The sequence below is a fragment of the Eumetopias jubatus genome, unplaced genomic scaffold (genome assembly GCF_037043125.1).
Source record: "Eumetopias jubatus isolate StellerSeaLion01/CBP00866 unplaced genomic scaffold, mEumJub1_p1.0 scaffold_10, whole genome shotgun sequence".
Lineage (NCBI taxonomy): Eukaryota > Metazoa > Chordata > Mammalia > Carnivora > Otariidae > Eumetopias > Eumetopias jubatus.
Window position 1 is genome coordinate 37,011,170 of NW_028274816.1, and position 9,170 is coordinate 37,020,339.

The 9,170-nt window shown below is 60.4% G+C and overlaps 1 long non-coding RNA gene across 1 annotated transcript; it reads right to left on the minus strand.

Annotated features, from left to right (window-relative positions):
• Positions 1-259: 259 nt before the first annotated feature.
• Positions 260-3,417, minus strand: LOC114204009 (uncharacterized). Its single transcript, XR_003608089.1, has 5 exons — positions 3,032-3,417; positions 2,509-2,649; positions 1,766-1,924; positions 897-1,006; positions 260-313 (listed from the first exon to the last, which is right to left on the minus strand). It is a non-coding gene; the product is annotated as an uncharacterized LOC114204009 (long non-coding RNA).
• Between the last annotated feature and the right edge of the window lie 5,753 nt (positions 3,418-9,170).

The window sequence follows — 9,170 nt, forward strand, 5'->3', positions numbered from 1 at the left end:
GCTTGTTTTTCACTCATCCCCAAAACAGCAGCAGAAACGTAGAGAGGCTTGCAGATCATAGAGAACCTTCTGGAGAAAAAGGGCATGCTAGGTTTTTCTGAAAGTGCAGGGGCCCCTTTGTGTGTATCGTGAGGGGTGTGGAGGGAGGAGGAGGTTGGTGGGGATAGGCCTGCCCTGGAAGGCGCTGGGCCCCCCCGGTTGGGTCAGCTGCACGTGATGGGGACGGGCGTCTCCATTCACACACGTACTCACTGCGTGGGCTCCTTAGGGGATCCCACGTTGGTCATCGTGGAGGTTGCTTCATGGGACATGCCTGTTGAACAGCCCGGGACAAATCAGTTTCAGGGGGGCCCAGACCCCAGCCAACCCAGGGGGGCTTCCCCACCGCGCTCCACCTACAGGCAACGGGCACTGGGACGGTCTCGTCCTCCATGAAGAGATGAGGGAAGGCAGGCACGTCCCCGTGGACAGTGGCCTGTGGCCATTCGTGGCCCGGGACAGCCGAGTGTGAGAGGCTTTCTGACAAGGCCTGGCTGCAGGGCTTGAGCCCCCGGCTGGCTAAACCCCAGGAGAGGCGGCCGTTGGCCAAACGCTGGCTTGCTTAGACATCTCATGAGTCACTAATTCCCGCATGTCGCAAGCAGAAACTTTGTTTATCAGCAAACCCTTTTCTGCTTGTGGATTCAGGGCCAAATGTGGAAACTTGAGGGAGTCTGCTTCTTCCCAGAGCTCAGCGCTCCTGTGCAGCCCGTTGGCAGACCCTGCCCCCTCAGCTTCTCGAAGGAGAGAAGGGAGGCGGGGGTGCCCTCGTCTGTGGGGGGCGGGGCTCGGACGAGAGGCCGCAGGAAGAGCCGGGGGTGCGGAAGATGCTGTTAGGGCCGCAGAGGCGACCTTACCTTGGATGTGGGGCCTCCTCTGGACCAGTAGCTTCTGGGACCCAAGGGCAGCCAGTGGGACCGGGTTCACGAGACACTCGGTCAGACAAGTGGCCTTCACCCTTCGTATTCTAGAAACATTTACGCAAGTGAAGCTATTTCAACTGTCATTTGCTGAGCGACTGCCCCTTGGTACACTAACTTTTGCAAAATCCATCTGGGATGGAAAATTTTGGTTTTCCTTTGTAATGTCCAGATGGATGAAGATGCTGGCCCCCTGGGGTCAGCATCCCCAGGATCTGTTGGGCCTGGGGTCCTAGGGGAGTCCTCCGGGAATGGGCTGTGGGCAGGCACCCCTGGGTGTTCCTGAGACACCTACTCTCCACATCGCAGCCATGCTGGGAAGCAGGAAGAAGTTATTTGTGTGAGTGATTCAGACTCTCCACAAGAGAAAGTTTTGCAACTCAACTACTTAGAAATATTTAGAAATTCTTTCTAAAGAATGATCTATAACTAATGACTGTAATTTTAACAGCTCAGTGGGCTGAGGGAGGAGGGGGGTGGCTTCTCAGTGGAAAGTGGGGCTGTTTTTACTAAAAGCAGGGGAAGCAGTAAATGTCTTAACCTACTCATCATCGCCATCCTGGGCAGGGGCACATTCAAGTTCTCGCTCATGGTAAGAAACTCACTGGAGCCGGCATTTTCCACACTTCCTCGATTTGCCGTGCCTTGCGAGTTGTCTGTGGATACGCGATGCCTCATGTGGCTCGACCAACTTCAGGCGTCAAGAGGAAAGTGTGCGTATTTCTGTCCTGCTTGGGCTGCCTTTCCATCTCGATGGAGGCTGCCAGGGATGGGGGGGCCGCCCCTCATACCACCCTCAAACTTACCTTTTATTTTGCTCATGGATTTTGTGGGTCACGATTCAGACAGGACACAATGGTGTTGGCTTTCCTCCTGCTCCACAGATCTGGGGCGTCAGCCGGGAAGACTCACATGCTGAGGGGGGTGGAATCATCTGGAGGCCTTTTCATCCATGTGTCCAGGGCCTGGGCGGAGGGAGGGGGCTGGGAGGCTGGGCGTAGCTGGGGCTTCCTCAAAACATGGCGGCCCCAGGGCAGTCCGGGGGACACGGGACGCTGGACGGTGTTTGTGAACCAGCCTCAACGCCATTTAGAGTGACTTGTGGCATGCTCCGTTGGCCGAAGCAGTCACAGTCCGCCCAGGCTGAGGAGCACGGGCAGGGTCCCCACCTCTCGATGACAGGAGCGCCACAGAGCTAGCAGCCATGTTTGGAAACCATAGGGTGGGGGGAGGAGGGAGCAGAAGCATCTTCTTTGCTACGCATCCCGCCTACGCTTTGTTGAAACATATTTTCTGCCCCCTCCCCGGAAGCCCTGGTTCCTTGAGCCCCAGACAGGTAGACCCTTCCCTCAGCCCACCGTGGGCGCCTGGTCATGGACTCTCACCACCTTCAGAACGTGGCCCTTCCCTTGGGGATACTGATCCCCAGCCAGGGCGTGAGGCTGGGGTGTTACTGTGCGAGCCCGTCCCCACCAGAGGGGAGCTTCTCGGTGGGGGCGAAGAGCCTGACGGGGTGTTTCCCTGACGCCTCCCTTCCTCTGCTCCTTACCTCTCAGGGTAAGGTTGGGCCACCTTCCTTGCCGTCACCGCCGACGTGAGGCCTCTGCCAAAACGCGTCGGAGGAAACAGGAGACAGGAGAAGGGATCGGGCCCTGGGTTACGGTTTCTGCAGGGCCGGGCACGGCTGCAGCTGAGGGAAGGAGGGCAGGTTAGGCGGGTCCCCCACGCCTGAGTTCTCCCACCTGCAGGCTGCTCGGGAGGGCCGTGGTAGCGCACGGAAGCAGCAGAGAACAGCGCCGGGCCCACCCTCAGCAGCTGACTGGCGTGGACGGCCATTCCAGAGCAGCCAGGCAGGATTCCGCTGGAGATTCGCCCAGAAGCAGAGCCAGAAACGAGGATGGAGTGTCAGGAGTTTGTGTGTGGGGTCCCGCCAGGACGGGCCAGTGGGGCCGAGGAGAAGCCCATGGAAGTGATCCTGCGGGGCTTGCGGGGCCAGGAAGGGCCAGGCAGGGCAGGCACACAAGGCAGTGGGGCCAGCCCCGGGGGAGGGAGCCAGACCCGTGTCCACCTACCTCCACCAGGGCCGGCTGACGTGCTCCCAGGGGAGCGGTGACCCGGTGCTTGCCACCGGCCGTGTGTGCGGGAAGACGGGGCTCTGGCAGCCTGAGAAGCCTCAGCCCCTGCCGCCGGGGTCCCTCGCCGCTGGGAAGCCCGAGGGGACGGGCTGGGGGCTCCATGGAGTGTTGTCACCTCTCAATAGAGGGACACGTGGCAGGCGGCCCAGGGTTCAGCTTCCAGCTCAGGACTCACTGTGTGTCCTAGAGAAAATCTCTTAAACTCTCCGTTCCTCACCACCTCCTCGGTAAAACGGGGTAGTGATATCACCTACTGTGAGGATAAAGGGCTTACAACAGTCCCTGGCCCCAGAAAGTACTAAAAAAAAAAGTATATTTATCACTTAGGCAATTCAATCACTTTAGTATTAAATTTTGGTAAGTCTTAGATTTAACAGGTCTAAGAAATAATCTTATATTATTTATGTTACCTATAACTATATGCAATATTTGCTAATTACTCAATGATGTGACAGTTTATATATTTACCTAATTCTATATTTATCTCTCATTAGAACTGACTTAATAAATGTAGTAATTACTCAATGATTATATAAAGATTGGAACTATGTTACAATTATATAAATAAGGAAATAATTATAATGCGATTGTTGATTATCCTGTCATTTCCTATTTACGATCTGCTCTTGAGCACAGGCAAGGACCGGCTGGAATGAGGGCCGGGCGTGCGGGGGGGTGCGGGGGGGGTGCGCGGTCAGTGTTGGTAGAGCGAGCGGCCGACGTGTGAACGTGGCGGGTCGCACGCGAATGTGGGAGGGAAGGGCTCCGGGAGGCAGGTGTTCCTAGCTGCCTGGCACATCGTAGGTGCTCAAGGCACATTCCCTCACTTGCCAGTGCCTCCTTGCTGTAAAGTTCGGAGGAACGAGAGCCCCCCGAGGGGCTTCTGTGGGGTCCGACGAAGGCACTATGGTTACTGCGAGGGCGTTCACAGACTCTCCGCTGCTCTGGTTTTCCAGGGAGAGCGCTCTACGTGGAAGCTCAGGTTCGTCCCCCCTCCTTCCTAGACGCGGTTGTTTCTCCCGGGAGGGGGCCTCAGCTGATGTGTAGCGGGGGGTGCCCCAGGAACGGACAGCAAGCGCCACCCCGGAGCGCTGGGAGTTGGGGCACGCGGCTGGCGCGTGCACGGGAGACACGAAGGCTTGTCACGGAGCCGGGCTGGGCCAGCTGTGTGGGTCGACTTCAGGGTTCTCAACAGTGAAATAAGGGGACGTGAGCAAACCTGAAATTGCCTGTGGTTGTGGAGCTACATTTCCTTGGTCGGGGGGCGGGGGGACACACTTCTGAGACAGGCCCCCGGCTCCAAGCTTTGCTCACACACACATCCACCACCTGGTTCGTGGAGGGCGTGCTCTCCTTCTCCTTTTTCCAAATCGTAAGGACCCGAGGGAGCTGGAAAGAACCAAGAATCTGGAAAACAAACATCGCTCAGAGAATGGCAACAGGGAGGGACTCTGCTGTTTTCTTGGAGAGCTTCTGGGGGCAAAAATCACGGTGCGTTGGGCAGCCCCAGATGTTACCCTCCGTTCAGCATTTCCCTTCCTGTAGCACCTGCAAAAGCCTCCCTTCTGACCTCCTCGCTGCTCCTCCGTCCAAAACAAGCATTGAGCAATCGGGGCCAGTTAGAAATCCCGAGCCCGGAAATAAAGTGGCTGTTGCTTTGATGCCCTTGCATGTCTGTTCGGGGGTCCTGACAGGGGTAGAAGCTAGGCTTGCAGGAAGCAGATGGCCTGGCCCACTGTACATTTCGGAATATTTCAACTGCAAGGCTGGCCAGGCTATTGCATCACTGGGTCAGACAAGGGCCACGGGACGGAGGCCAGGAGGGGAGGAGGAAGGGGGACAAAGGGGGACGAGGGTGGGGAAAGCACCCAGTTCTCAGCCAGGTGCACCTGCGAAGGGCAGCTACAGCGGCCGAGGGTTCAAATCCTGACCGGGTTGCTGATTAGCTGCGAGACACTGGGGAAGGCCTTCCCTTCTCCGAATTTCGGTATCCTTGGCTCGAAATGATCTGTCACACCCACTTCACATGGCTGCCATGAGGGTAACTGCCCTGTCTTCAGGGGTTGCCGTGAGGATGGCACGAGGTCATCCATGCCTGGTGCTCAGGCCCGGCCCACTGCCCGAGGTGGCACGTGGGGGCCAGGCTCCGCCTGTGGGCAGGTGGTGTGGGCAACTGGGCAGACTGCTCAGGGGGCATGGAACTGGAAAGAGGGAGCAAAGAGATTCCCAAAAGGGCCTCCCCCGCCCCCAAGTGCCCACCTGCTCGCTCCCCGGGAAGCGGACCCCCCCGGAGCGCTAGCAGGCTCCCCCACACTCTGGCTTCCAGCCGAGTTGGCCAGTGGGGGCCCCCCCGGCAGGAGTCGGAGGGAGGGAGGGAGGGGGGAGAGAGGCCAGCGTGTGTCAACCCCAGTCTTCTCCCTGCATCTCCCCGAGTCAGCCATGCCACTCCCAGGGCCCTGGTCTGCACGTGACTGTCCCTGGGCGCCAGGAACCATTCCCTGCTCTTGTCCCTTTGGGGGCCACCTCCTCGGGTGGTGACAGCCATGCCCCACTAGTCCTGCGCCTGACCTTTCTCTTCTGGTTCCGAGACCAGGGCTCAGCGGATCTGGCCAGTCCGGCCTACTGCCTGCTGGTGTCAAGCTTCAGCGAAACACAGCTATGCTCCGTTGTTTGCATGCGCCCTGTGGTTGCTTTGGTACCACGGTGACAGAGGGCAGCATTTCCAGCAGACGCCGCACAGCCCCCAAAGCCGAAAACACTGTCTGGTCCTTGATCTCAGCTTTCTGGAGCAGTTTGCCGGGCTCTGCCCCCGACCCGGCCACACTGGAGAGGCTGACCCTCCGCAAATCTCCCCAGGGCGCCTGGCTGCCGATTGTTTGATCACTGGTGTTGCGTGCTCTTCATGCAAAGGAGTCTACTTTCCCGAGTTTCCGTGTTCCCGGGAGGAGAGGGTCCTGACATGCTGCAGGTGTCAGCGACACTCCTGTCTTCTCCGAACCGCTCCACGCACCGGCGGCGGGAGCAGGACGGGGGGGCCGTGGCTAGGCCCCCGATTGCACCCCCTCTAAGTGTGAGCTGAGGCCGTTCGGGGGGCACCTCGGGGTCACTTCTTCCTCCCAGGGCTGCGGGAGTCGGGGTCTGAGAAGCGTCACACATTTCACTGCATACGTGGCCCTGCTCTGGCCACCAGTGGGGGGCTCGCCCCTGGGGACGTGCAGGTATCTCTGGTTGTCACTGCTGGAGAGGTGGGGGCTGCTGGTGTCTAGGGGATAGAGGCTGGGGTGCCACTCACACCCTACAGTGCACAGGACAGCCTCCCCACCCCACAACTAGAATCATCCGTCCCCACTGTCAGCGGGGCCAAGGTGACGCCCTGGGGGAGATGCTAATCTTCATGCAGGAGGGACAGCCTCTGCTTCGCTTTCCGTTCGATCTCTACCATGTAGCACCTGCTCAAAGTTCCTGACGCACGAGAAAGCGTTCGCCGCTGGGCGGGCCCTGGGCAGAAATGTGCTTCCTGGCTTGAAGACAGCGTGGGATCCACGTTCCAGCCCGGGACACAAGCCCTGGGGGCTCCGAGCAGAGAGATGGGGCATGCGGTGGCGGCGGGGCTGGCCGGGCCCTGATGGACAGGGTGGGGTAGCTGGTCAGGAGGCGTCCCAGGCTGGGGCCCAGGCTTGCTGGAGGTGGCAGGTGGGGGCCCCTCTGGAGGTCTGGGGACGCACCAGGGAGGGAGACACCAGATTGCAACAGCCGTGTGGCCCAGTGAATGCTCCAGCCAAGACACAGTTTACTCAAGAAGAGCCTGTCCTTCGGAAGTTTCGGGGGGAAGGTGTGGGACACAGGTTGTTCTGAAACTCAAGGTGATTCCCTAAAGTGGACCTTTCGTTTCCTGAGCGTGATGCGGGCTGGGATCACTTCCCTCCGTCTCAGGCCTGCAGACCCAGTGGCACCAGAGCTCGGGCCCTGTCCCCTCCGCTGGGTTCGCGGCCGCGGGACTCGGTTCCCCCCACCCGGCAAATGGGTGGGAAGCCACAGAGAGAGGGTGCTTGGGGAAGGGGCCCTGGACCCCACACCGTGAGCCCGGGGTCCCTGCACTCGCCTTCGCGGGCTCCTGACCTCGCTTGCGCCCCACCGATCCCCTCCTCTCCCCACTGGCGGGGAGACACCGGCTGCAGGAACAGCGCTATCCGGACTCCCCGCTGGTCTGTTTACCACCCACGAACACACGTCCGGTGGGGAGTCACACAGGCGACTTACATGCCATGCCTTCCCGTGCGTGTGACTGCACTCACTCAATGTTGACGGAGAGCCGGCCCGGCGGTCGTGTGTCCCCGGGTCTCACTACCCGGGCCTTGAGCACAACGGGACCCCCACCTCCTTGCGCGGCCGGGCACTCAGTTGGGCTCCACGGATGGCATGGCGTGCGCGGGTGGCACACGCACACACACGGCCGAGCTGGGATTTTGGGGTCCCTGCACCCCGGCCCACGGCGCCCACGTTCCCGCATGAGCGTGTGCTCCTGTCCTCACCCTAGTCGCTCTCAGGCCCACACGGGACACCAGCCCCGGGGCAGGAGGGCTTTGCTCTGGGAGCTGACGACGCGGAGGGTCAGGATGGCAAGGGCGGGAGAGGCCGAGGGGTGGGAGGGGAGAGGCGGCGAGGACCCCAGGCAGCGACTGTGGCCTGTCCTGCCCGGGCTCTGTCCTCACTCACCGGCTCCGGCGGCACCTCCGTGAGCTCCGTGCCCCCCGGGCGGCTCTGGCCCTCATCCTGCCGGCAGCTGTGAACGGATCTGCTCCCGCGTGTGTGCAGGGGACTGCGGGGACCTTCGTTCTCGGCTCCCATGGCTGGGTGCCTGGGTGCACAGCTCCTGGATCAGGGGCTAAGCCGACGTGCAGCTTTGTGCGACTGTCTTCCAAGGCGGCCGAACATTCTGTGTCCCCAGCAGCAGCGAGTGAGAGCCCTCAGGGCTGAGCAGCTTGATTTTCAAACCTTTGGTCCGTGTTGATTCAATGAGGTGAGTGTGGTTTCGGCCTCGGACACCAGAGCTGCATCCGCACGAGCGACGGAGGGTTCACGGACGCAGCTCTGCTGCTCGCTCCCGAGTGAACGTGGATGGGCCATCGGCTACCACTGTGGTCGATAGCGAGTTTGGTAGAAGCCTCATCTTGCCCAGAATCTTAGAAGGTTCCAGGGGGAAGGACCGTGAGGTAGACAAGGGGGAGGCCCCCACCATGTCCCTTTGTTAGTGCTCAGAACGAACTTGGGAGGGAGCTCCCTTCATGGTGGGAGGCTCTTTGCAGATGGGGCTGGTTAAGGACCTGGAGATGGGGAGGTGGTCCTGGATGAGCCGGTGGGCCCGGCGTCCCCACAGGGTCCTGGGAGGAGGAGAGGAGGGGGCCAGTCAGAGAGACAGGACGGTGCCACTCCACTGGTTTCGAAGATGGGGAGGGGCCACGGACCAAGGATTGCGGTGGTCTCTGAAGCTGGAGAAGGGGAGAGAACATTGTCCCTGGAGCCTCCAGAAGGAACCAGTCCTGCCGACACCTTGACTTGAGCCCTGTGAGACCTGGGTTAGACGTCTGACTTCCGGAATCTACGTGTGTCGTCTGAGAACAGAAGAGAGCGAAGGTGTGTTTTCAGCCACTGGGTACGTGGGTGTCTGTACCACAGCTGGAGCAGACGGACACAGAGCCTGTGCGAGCAGACAGGAGGCCCAGGCCCAGCGTGGCCTCGCGGCCCACGGTCCATGGCGGAGACATGCTGCTCTCCATGTGTCCTTCTGCCCGCCTTTCTCAGACCTGCCTTCTCTTCTGTCCTTTCCCGTGGGTCCAGGACCCTGACGGGGTCACATGGGAGCTGGGCTGCCCCAGCGCTTTGGGGACTTGGGGTGAAAACCCCAAGGTTGAAAATAGCTCTGTACCCCTGTGCGGTTAGATTTCTGCTGCTTGGCCTGCTGCGAGGGCGACAGCTCACATAAGCCACTTCCTCCTGACTCAAGGCTGCCAGCCCCTCCTCACGGGCATGCCCTCCTCTGCCACTCCCTCCGTGGCAGGTCCTGCGTGGCCAGCCT